The sequence below is a fragment of the Bombus flavifrons genome, chromosome 6, assembly GCF_040668555.2.
Source record: "Bombus flavifrons isolate JBK064 chromosome 6, iyBomFlav1_principal, whole genome shotgun sequence".
NCBI lineage: Eukaryota > Metazoa > Arthropoda > Insecta > Hymenoptera > Apidae > Bombus > Bombus flavifrons.
The window spans coordinates 16872034-16884683 of NC_138447.1; the positions used below are offsets into that span (position 1 = coordinate 16872034).

At 36.7% G+C, this 12650-nt stretch overlaps 1 protein-coding gene across 2 annotated transcripts in view; it reads right to left on the reverse strand.

Annotated features, from left to right (window-relative positions):
- Window positions 1-12650, reverse strand: part of LOC138180705 (uncharacterized) — a 50100-nt gene that overhangs the window by 34940 nt on the left and 2510 nt on the right. The window lies entirely within an intron of this gene.

Consider the following 12650-nt stretch of genomic DNA (forward strand, 5'->3'; position numbering starts at 1 on the left):
AATTAATTCCTTTACGATGGACAAATAAGACATTTCTGTACAACAAAGGTAGTTAAATATGACTATAAACCTTTTACAGTTAATACATATTGCGTATACGTAACTAATTAAAAGTTACTAATTAAACGATAAATGTATTTATTTTTAATAAAAGTGATCTGCAATTTTATGCCTTCCTTACGAAATCGTACGAAAAAGTCTCTTTCTATTGTTAAGAACGCTTTTTCTTACAGGCTGAAAAAATATTTAACTTTGGAAAAAATAGCAACGCTACACACGAATATATTATATGCATTGGAAAAAACATTTGGACATTTCATTAGCACTACAGTGATATACGCTATTACGATCACGTTGATAAACTATGGAACAAGTCGGAAAATTTACATACAAGTTATAAGAGGTTTACCGCGGCCCCGTATACGTGTAACGTTACGATGCTAATGAAATTTCGAAATGCGTTATATGACACATAATATATCCATAAAAAATTGTTCCACTATAATCGTTCAAATACCTTGGCGAGTCACCGTATTCTTCCTACATAAGATAATATATTAGTTACGTTAGAATCAAACCACCTACATTAGAATGGTAATCAGCCACAATGAAACGCGCATAAACGCTAAGACGTCCTTGTTCAGCGTCTATTTTCAAGCGACAACGGTATTTTCGCATTTATAGAGAAATATCAGAAATATCGATGCAATATTCAGAACGCGACGGCCCACGCGACAGCCGCGATTCAATCGTGAGAACAACTTCGTGTCTACTCTCGGAAAAGAATGTCATGGACGAAACGTACGTACCTACTACGCGTAGATATCTGTTTACCCAATTCTCTTGCGCAACAACACTTTCGATCGTCGCCAGATTATATTTCCTAGTATATCGGTACAACTTTCTATATTTTCCTCCTTCGCCCATACAAAATTTAGAAAATTAACTCTGTCTTTGTAATAATGCCAATTATAATATGGCATTACTATGTGTTCCATTGAAACTACGAATTTAAAGAAACGACAGCTTAGAATTTCGTTATCTCAGAGAACCGTTTCGCAAAGAATTTATATGAACAGAAGGAATTATCATCCGTATATAGAGCATCGGTCCGAAATTATGTAATAATAAAATAAGCAAAAGATGTAACGACAGTACAATTACGTACGTTCTAATTAGCGTTAACGAATACACCGAATGGAAGAGCCGAATGGAACAAAAGGAATAATCCTAAAGGTATTTACCGTTAGCGAATGAAATTTCGATCGAAATCGTAGAAAATTCAATTTCTCGTTAACATCGAGATACAATGTTAGTGCGGTAACTGGGATAACGCTCTCGTGAATTCTCGTAGCTCGTTAAATACTGAAAAACTTTGCATGAAAATGGGGACGAAATGGAAATTACGCAAATGGACCGAGTAACGAGCCACGGTACATCGTGAAAGCGCGATTTTCGAGCCGATATTCCGCATACGAAATGCCACGCGTCGATGTTTCCACGAGTTTGACTGATTTAAACGATGGCTGAGTAGGAGGTGTGAAAGGGCTGCTTCCAGCGCTAAATACACCATTGAACGAACGCCGGCCTGATCGCAGAATAAGAGTTCATGAATTCGCACGTATTTCGAAGGAAACGACTGCAATCAATAACACAGTGGGAACTCTTCTTTCAACCGAAACGACCAGATGCGAGAAAGAAAAAAAAAGAAAGCATTTGAGAAACAGATATTAAATGAGATATTAAGTGAAGTTGCAATTTCATATTTTTTTTTTTTTTTTTTCTTTTAAGAACATGACTAAAGAAATGGAACATGAATAGACAATTTCACCCCCTAAATGTTTTAATAGGTGTGTACTTTATTTGGAGTATCTTGTACATTTTTGCATATTACATAAATTTTATAAATTTTTCACCTTTAAACTTCCCGTAAATGCATAAACATTCGCAATCTACTTACGACTATTTTACCATGTTGTACAATTTCATTTTCTTTGATTTATGGATGAGATATCTCGTAGCGCAACGTCGTTCATACGACGGTTAAAACAGTTATATTATTAGCCACTTATACATCGTCAACGAATTCTGTAACAACCAATGTGAATCTAACTTAAGGGTTACTTAAAAATATTTTCCGTGAGAATTACAATCAAGCTGTGACCAATCGACCTACTCGACAACTTGTAAATGTCCAACACGGAAGAATATTATCGATATTTATCGGTTATATCCGGTCGTTTAATCACAGAAGAGAAATAGAAGATTCAAGATTTCACAGACGACCAGACATTCCCATATCCGTTCGATATGTTTCCCGCGAGAATTTGTATCGGTATCGTGATCTCGGGTTCTGTTTCTTCTTCGCTCGACCGGATATTACAGGTTGTTTCTAGTCAGATTAATACGATACGAATTACCTCATGGACGAGTTTACAGCAAAGTAACTAGATCGTGAGAACCAGTGCGTTACGCAAAGTCAGGCTACTTTGTTAAAGATACGGATGCACAAAAGAATTGCTTCTAATGTTTATTATAATTATCCTTCAACGTATCATTGGGTTTTAAATTAGAAATTTGTATCTCTTAAAGAAAGACGTGAGAAGAGGTGAGAAGACGCGGGAACTAAACCTCGATCCTTTTTAACGTAACTAGTCGATGATATTTTAATTAATTTCACACAATATCGCACAATTGCAATATATTATGAGAAACAAATCGCACTATGTTATTCATTATTTCCATAAACGTATATTCCACCACGCATGTGATATCTCATCGACTAACTGCTGAACCCTATTTCTCATACACCACGAGTAGTACGTTTCTCCGGAGTCCACCTCGATTATAACTCTGTGATTAATCCTCTGTGATTCGAGCACCGTTCGACGTATTAACCCAACTGATTTATACCGAATCGGATACTTTCCAAAGATGTTCGTAATTTTAATGTATTTCTATATTTTATAACTAATAACGCCTACTTATATCGACATATTTCTATCGAATTAAATGATAACGCAAAAGAATACGTCGTTTCTACACGTCGAAGCCAAAACGGGTAGAACGTAACGCAGTGTCAAGTTTAAGTCTACATATAGAACCGTAAAGACTTAACTACTAGAAGGCGAATAAATTACTCGACCCACCTATCATCCAACCTTCTCAAACGCCTATATTATCGAGAAGTACTCGTTTCACCGATTGACTTGATCTTAACGACGCTGAAGAAAGTGCGCGAATGGCGCAATGAACCGAGAACCATTGGATACAGCGGTGTCGTAATACAGAAGACAGTGGGGCCACGACGACTTATAATAATGTATCGTGTTCCGTTACGGACGAGCCTCTTCGCACTGAGGTAAACGAGTGGCTCGCGTTGACTATAACTTTCAGAGGAAGATGGCATAGTCGTGGCGAGTGGCGAGTGAAAGAGTCCAGGTAAAGGCCGTTGCACTCACGCCATGGCTCTTCCAAGACTTTCTTGGTCCTCTGCATAGCGGTACTTACACGCTTCTCTCTTTCTCTCTCTCTCTCTCGCTCTCTCGTTCCACGTGTATATGTATATGTACACGTACGTAAAACTCACGACGGGGTGGCATACTTGTTTTCCCAATGGTAATGGTGTGTTACGTTGCGGCACATTGTGCTGCTCGAGGAATCGACAATGACACATCAATTTGACCTGGCAGCAGAATACGCATAGTCACGTACACGTACAACAGGTTTTTCCCGCGATCGAATGAAAACGTCCTCGTAGGATGCCACAACTCGTTCGAACATTATGGAGAAGTCGAGAGTGTTGCGTTTAACTTGGTAAAGGTATTTGTATATGCGAACGATGAGTGGCTCTATCGATAGAGAATGAAATAACGCGTTTACAGAGATTTTATGTTGTCTAGGATCCCCACAGGGGTAATACGCATGTTGAAAGGGAATTAAAGACTGCCAGAGACGAATTACGATGTTGTTCGAAGTAACAGCTTATTCGTAGGTTTCATAGGTCGAACGCTGAATTTGTAGTTATTTAAAGTTTTACGCTGCAACATTAGAGACGTTACAGCGCTTGTGCAACTCTTACCGACGACAAGCTACGCTGAAGTTTAGCTACGCGAGTCTAAACCATCGTCGCGAAACACGCTATCCGTATAACGTGTACAGTAGGAATGGTTCTATCGATGGGAGATGAGATAATGCGTGTTTGTCAAGATTTTATCTTACGTTATCTAGAATTCTGAGGGTACATATATGGTTCCTTAAGTATGATGTTCGAACGTATGACGATGCTGTTTAGATTAATAGTTTGCTGAAAGCAAACCATGCACAAATTTAGACTTTAACCTTCGCCAAACCACCGTTTTAATACGCGTAGCGTTAAAATTTATTTTCCTTCGCCGAGAGTATCAATAATTATATACGTATGTATGTATATGCTAGTAACAGAAAAAATATTGAAAAAATATTGAAAAAATATTGAGAGATTAAAGAAATCTTTCTTTTAGCGATATTCGATCGATGATGTTTCTGGAGTTACCGAAGGAAATCGTGTATTCTAACTTTGACTTAATCTTAAAAGAAAACTGGTTATTCAACTATATAACGCGCTGCGCATAAATCAAACATTTTCATGATTCCTTACAATCGTGCAAGAAAAACAAGATTCGTCTTACGTGTAAAAGCGTAACTAACGAATCCAAAGGTCTCGTCGTATTTCTTCTTTCTGATGGGAAGGTTAGACCCGACAAGAATTTAAATTTTATGAAATATCGATAGACGTGATAATCGATAATACTTTAATTAAAAGGAGCTATGCAAGCATTTAATTTACTGCGGCTAAATAAAACATTTCTCGTTACTAAGGCCAATCTCGACCTCTCTAAGATCTCAAGCTTTATCAAATAAAACTAACCGGAATAGTTAATAACGTTTTACTAATAGCGATAAAAAGAGACTACCTATGAAGCAGAGCTTGCAAACTGACTGTTTGTCAAATACATTTAACGTAACATTCAACGATTCAATTTCCATATTAAATCGGGCGTTTTTCAACATCCCTCACGGTCCGTATAACGAAAACAAGATTAATATGCAAGTAACAGTATAACCAATGAATCAGATGATCGCGTATTCCCGACGATACGTTCAGCAGATGCGATGTAATCATTGCTATAACAGGTTCTCTGGCGAGGGAATCGTCTTAAATCGAATAATGCTCATACGCGTACGTACGAGTAATTTACCACGCAAGCACGGTATAACGACTCGATGCCATCCATTAAGCTAACTTTATCCTTTGGAACGATTCGAATCGACCACTGGGCCCATTCAACGCGGCTACATATCTTCCAACATCTTCGCCTCGTCGTTTTTCCGCGATTTTACGACCGCTCTACGCACACGCCCGTTCATCCTTCCTAACCGGTCTTCCGTCGTTTATTTCCACCGTTCTACGCGATACTTCATCGAATCCATTAACCTACTTCAACCACTTCTTATACCAGTTCTGCCTGTTTTCCGTAACCATCAAACATCACCCTCTACCGGACTCGTAATCTCCATCTTCTCGCCGTGGCAACTAACGGAGATAGACGGTGCGCGAGCGTCGAACCTCGTAATACTCTCACTTTTTCCACCGTGTATGAACATACATACTTATTCGTTCGTTAACCTGTCTATCGAACGGTTCCTACCGGGAACTATTTTAGCTCCTGCACCACGAACCTCGGCCATATACGCATGTTCCAAGTATCGTCTACGTGTAAATAACGATGATCGATTGGATCTAAGTTTCGAAATAGTTAGAAATCTTCTAACTATTTCTCGGCACCGTGGAGATTCGAATTACTTCGAACGCGATTCGATATTTAAAACCTTGGTAAGCCTCGGATCTAGAGAATCGACGAGTCTTAAAATTCTAGAGCTTCGATAATCATATTCAACCGATACTTGATAGATTTCCAAGTATCGAAAGCTCGAATAAACAATATGTTATACGAGATATCGAAGGCAAATACGAGAAATTGAAGATGGAATATAACGTAAGAGACTGTGAATACAATGTTCGTTACCCATCGAGTTCCAAGACTTTGGAATCTATTAAAACTGTCATTCGAGACTTTCACGGCCTACTTTCAAGACTCGCAAGACCTATATTAAGACTTTCAGAACGTCCAAGGATTTTCGATATACGGTATTCAAGATGCAACAATCAAGATTTAAGACTTGCAACAATCGCAAAAGCTCGGTATCCATTAGATACCGCGATCGTTTACATTTTAAATGATTCAAATTTCTCGCCACCTTGAAACTTATATTAAGAAGCGAATTGAATTTTTCATCATCTACGAGTGCACGGATATTGGAAGAGATTCAAGATATCCCAAAGCGCTCGTCTCCATGTAAACATGTCACAATTCCGCTACGATCGAGTTTCGAAAAATGTTCGTGCTAGCACGAAACTTATCACAACCCTATCGCGGAACCTTTCCGGTAGCTCCCGTTTCTCAGGCTCTGATTATCATTTTTACCACACGCACTCAGGTATTCCCTGTTCGTTGCACGGTTCCCCGTGGCGTTTCGCGCGTCTGCGTGTGTAACAGTATCCAAAGCCACCTACTTACACCTGCCAGGCTGCTACTCCACTATGTATGGACGACGTACCTGGCGTACCAGCCTATCGTACTGCTTCTTTTATGGCGATACACGCGGGACGTATACTTTACGTTTTACGTTTGCTTCTTAATGGAATCAACGGAAATACTAAAATCGATCAAACCAGTTGTTCTAGTTACTTTTCTATGTAGGCTATGTAGTTGGTTCAGAAGGAATTTTGATCGACGTAATTGGAAAATGATTTGCTCCAATGAGCCGAAGATTATCGTATACACGTATTATTATTATATATCTGTTCAAGAAATTTCACACTTCTGAATAATTCACACACCGTTGAATAATTACAAAATAGTTCTCATTCAAAGCTTCCACTGGAAATTATTTTTCTTAGAAACTATAGAGACGATGAAAAAATTCTTTTCTACATTTTTCACTTACTGTTGCCTAACGATGCACTTTCACGCAGTGAAAACTCCAATATTTTAATACGAGGAAACTAATTCTATGAAAAATTCCACAGACAGAAATTTGTAATATATCGGTAACATCGATATTACACACTGCTGAAACTGCAGGAAAAACCTACTATAAGAACAACCTATGGAAAGTTGCTTATACCCAGCTTAAAGTGCTAACATTCTGCTCTTTACCTCTTCGTAAATTATTTTAACCATCGTACAAGAACATCTATCTCTTGGAATATCAGAGTTTAATCGATGCCAGACAGTCCCCCCCCTCCCCGCCCCCCGGCTGTTTCGCTTTGTGGCCACGAAAGACGAGAAAAATTACACGGTGAAGGTTCTCCCCACACGTATGTAGCACATTCTAATTGCGATATTCCAGTCAGCCAACAAACGGTAGTTGGTCGCTTTATTGTAAAGACGGCCACATTATTCGAGACGTGAATCACGCGAGTAACAGTATTCAAAGCCACAATTCTTACAGTTGAGAACCATTCTGTCTTGCGGGCTTCTGTGTCTAGAAAACAGGATCGATAAAGAGTCCCTGAAAGTCGTGTGCATCGCAAAGGACGAAGAAAATTTTCTAATTTATCTTTCTCCGAAGTCACTAATTTTCTCCCATTATTACCTTATTATCCATTTCCTCGACAACTTTCCTTTTATTTAATAACCTTTCACTTGTCAAATAAAGAGAAGTTCATTTAATCGGACATTAATTAAAATCAGATAAATGGATTTCCAGCGTAATCTGATTTCAAAAGAACAACAAAATAAAATTGATGCTTAAAACGACGTATTCTTGAAGTTGAGCAGAGAGGATATTTGAAGTGGAATAAAGAACGCGTTGTCAGTGATAAAGTGGTTTAAGTCGTTGCTTGAATCCAAACGAAGCTTCAGATGCTTTAGGCGTGGAATATTCGTGTCACGTGTTAATCTCGGAGCACTAATCGCGCAACCTTTCTCAGGGTTTAATTAGCATCTCTATGCTGACCGTGCGTTAATCCGAGAAACCTTCTTGCACAAGGAAAACGTGAAAGTGGCGTAAGAAGCAATTCTTACTTCGGATTCTGTAATTCGCTATAAATCATCGACTTCGATCGAAATTCTATATGATACAGTTTTCGAACAAATTTTTCATACGCAATGTTTTACATATTAAAATTCATATTAGGAGGATTAAAGTAACGAGCTAAAGGTTGTCGTTGAATTAACTATGCTTTAAGTGACTCAACATTTTTTAAGATATTCGAGCTGTAAGAGCCTTGGAATAAGATAGCGTAGGATTCTTCTTAATGAAAGAAGCCTTACGGGTAGGTACGCACCTGTAACGCTCATTCACACATCCACCCATCGTAAACACACGTTCACGTTCACACATATGAAATATTTACCACCGGTAGAGCATCGTAGTAACCACCTGCTAGGGTCACGCATACCGCCACATTCTAGCTACATTTATCCGTATATAGCGTATATGCACAGTATAATACACAAAGGATATTAAATTCGCTATTAACGTAAATATATTATTTGTGTCTTCTATATATATATATATATATATATATATATATATATATATATATATATATATATATATATATATATATATATATTCTATATATATATATATATATATATATATATATATAGAATATATATATATATATATATATATATATATATATATATATATTCTATATATATATATATATATATATATATATATATATCTTACTTATACCTAAGTCATTAATACATTAATAATGTACTGATATTCTTTAATAACATTCATATAACTTGGACGCATCAGAGAAAAATACCCATTAAACTTTTCCATTTACTCGTCCACGTAAAAGTCCCATTAGAATACTTCAGGTTAATTTAAATTTTTCATTCATTTACCCCCACATTCATTGTCACAACAAACTATGTTTGTTGCATAGGCACTGCAAAATCTCTATCGACATACCAATCATCATATTTCAGAGAGAAATCATATTTAAAAATCAGTATAATATTTGCATTATGCATCGAATAATCTTGTAACCATGTGGTTACACCGGCCTTTGCCAGTATTTCATACCTGAACATAGCAAGTCCTTATAAAATAAAGCATTCGCAAGACTTTCTTTAGACAACAAGTAGACCTCGTACTCGGTAGGCGGAAAGCCTACAACTCGTGGGATTGGGCAACCATGATGCACCTTGATAATTGTGCTTAAGTGTGGAACGAATATCGACCAGGGAATAAAAAAAAACCGCGATGGAACAACGAACCATGAAAAACGACCAGTGAATCGCATCGACTGTATTTAAGCGTTTACCGATGGATAAAGAAACGAAAGGTTATCGACACCTGTTCTGTTCCTCGTACAACTACAATAGAATGAATGGTCATCTCGGTATCGATTGTTTGCGCGGCTAATTGTGCAAACGTTTTGCTCTTTATTTCTATCCTAATCAGATAGTTAAACGTTTTTTCTGTTAAATTATTTTGAAAAATACTACGAAAAATTCTGACACGTGTAAATTAATATAATATGGTACAGTTGAAGTTCTTTCGATGCTTTAAATATTAGGTTGTTCCAAAAGTTTCTTTCGTTTTATAAGGAATTAATGGATGCACAACAATTTTTGTTTCATATTATTTTATCGAATTATGTATGACCCTTTTTGTTCCGGAACACGTTGTGCATTTCCTTATAAAACCAAAGATACTTTTGGGACAACCTAACACTTTAAACGCTTTAAATTCATGAACTTGTATGAAAAATCAATGACACGACTACTTTTATGACAATATTCCTGGAACACGTATTCACTCCAAGGCGAATGAAAACACAGTCTCGATGATATGTGACAGCACATTAAATTTTAAAACATGTATGCAAGTCTCCCTGTGATCTTCGACTGAGTTCATATGCATGTTGTTATGGAATTATTCCAATAAATTCTGTTTTCTGATTTTATCATGTTTAAAACTGTACGTCGACTATATCCGTGATATAGATACTTCAATGTATTTTATGATGAAAGAAATGATAAAATTGAAAGGAATTATCTCGCTTAGAAAATGCAGTAAGTGCTTAAGCGTTTCACGATGAAACGTTATAAACTATATTAATCGTTAGGTTATTAATCCGCAAGTTCGTTTACCGTTTATGCTACTAAACCTCGGATCTAGATTTTGTTACACGAGTCCAATAAACTTGGACACGCAACGCGTAGCGAAGCAAGGATCTGCACGTAATTTGCATTTAAGTAAGATTAGTTCAGTAAGATTACGCAACGTCTAACGAACGCTGGCATTGAGCGACACTTCGAAGTTTCATGGAACACTGGGAAATAAAGTATATATGTCGAGAATTATAATGAGAATTACAGCGTATTCGCTGTTTCAAGAAACAACCAGCGGAGCAAGGACAATGTTAATACCGTTCTCGTTCCCGTCTGACTTTCAGACGTCGCAAGAGAAATAATTTCAATTTTCCTGCAGACAAAGGATTTATACAGTACCGTGCAAATGGAAAGTTGTTCGTGTCGGAAATTTAAAAGAACAAACTCCTTAAATCCTCAGAAAGCCTCTGTTCCAAGAATAAAATGTGCCATATTATTTTTTTTAACGAACGGTACTTCCTTAAATTATTCTATTGTAGATTACTTGTTGGATTCGTAACACTTTGCTTTTCACCTTAATTAATAAAATGATCTCGCGAATTTCCGGACAATCTTTCGATAACTCAATCGCGTGAGAACGCGTTTTACGTAAATAGTGCATGTTTTATGCTACTGATCTTTTTACAGCTACGATGTGATATGTGTTTCGCTGTTACATGCGGAGCTCGGGGTTCTGGTTTATTTGAGCCACGGTGTGAAATATAGTACATACAGCGACACTCGTATCAATATTTGCACGCCACAATATACGCGACACGTTTGGTATATATATATATATATATATATGTTTGTATATAATAGTTTACTGCTATTGAATACATTAAAACAGATATTGCAGTTGGTAAAAATATATATTTTATTTATTTAGTGCACATAGTAAAATATCGCCTATAGGATATTGTAGAGGATCCAGACCACAACTAAAAAAATAGTATGGTGATTATTGCTAATAAACTTCTTAATATCCTGTAGAACTGTAATTACTCTAGCCGTATACATATTATTTACCGTAGTCATAAACGAAACTTCTTACGACCCACAGCTCCTCGACTTCTGTGCAGTCATTGAGAATGTTTCGCCTAGAGATGCGCGATTAACCCGATGCTACTAAGTCGCATAATGCAATAAACGTGCTACTATATTAGCTCGTACTTGAACATTCCATCGAGTCTAGCAGGAAAAGCTGGAGGATAAAGAACGAGTCAGTGGCGGGCAACCTGTATCTGTTATCTAAGAGGAAACAAGTCGAAGGGAGGTAGAATGATGAAAGATACGATACGCAACAGCTGTAAAAACTACCTTTGGAATTAATTGACTCGATATACGGGATATCGTGCTCTGAATTGGGTCGAATTTTGTTCGTATGGAAGAGAACAGTTCCGAGTTTAAGAATTCGTCGTGAATAGAGAAAAATAAAAAGATTATCATCGAAACATACACTACCCCTCAAAAAGTATACTAACATTTCCTTCTTTTTAATAAGATGTTACTACAGATGTTATTGACGAGGTGTTAATTAGAAAATTACGGCCAAATCAAAGTGCAGTGACTTTATTCTTTTTAATCATCCTAACTATGTAAAATGGAATGTTGTGACGCGATTAAATTAGCTTTCAAAAAACAATATACGATAATAAAAAGTAGTATTAATAATTGTCAAACTAGATAGAACTGGCTTGTCACATGACAAATTTTCCATTTTCAGATTTTTTGATGTTTGAATTACAAGTCGGGTTAAAAAGACTTCTGATGTTAGTAGAACCAATGATATCTAAATAATTAATATATGTAGAATAATAGCGACATAGTCTGATGCTACTTCCGAGCAGTAGCGGACAAGTGGATCGACGTATTCTATCCAGATATACAAAGATTACGAGGAAACATATATATGTAGAAAGATTGTGCTACTTTCTGTCGAAAAGTATACATTGAGTAACCCGTCGGAACTTTTAATTCGTATACAATGACAACCTGTACACAGTTGTTATAAGAATGTCCTTGTAACGCTTAAATAAGAGGTGGATGCATAAAAGCGTCTAGATATTAATATTGTGAAAAAGCTCGCTTCTATAGGTATATTAAATTACAAAAACTTTTAGTGTCCATAGCACTTCTCGATACAGCTTTCTACGTGATACTATCAAGCCGCTATTAAGAATCATATTGCACGCTATTTCTATGGAAATTATGAAATGGGAACCACAAAGACAACCGCATTAGTTAGTAGTTGCGCAACAGTAATAACTCACGCTTTACTTCGTTATATTCAAATGACTGCGACTCAGTTTCACTTTTCCTACTATATTTGCATATAATATCGACTAAAAGTATATAACTTGATTTCTTTCGTATAACTAGAAAAATTTGATAGATTTTGATAGCTCTCGCTTCTTCTTC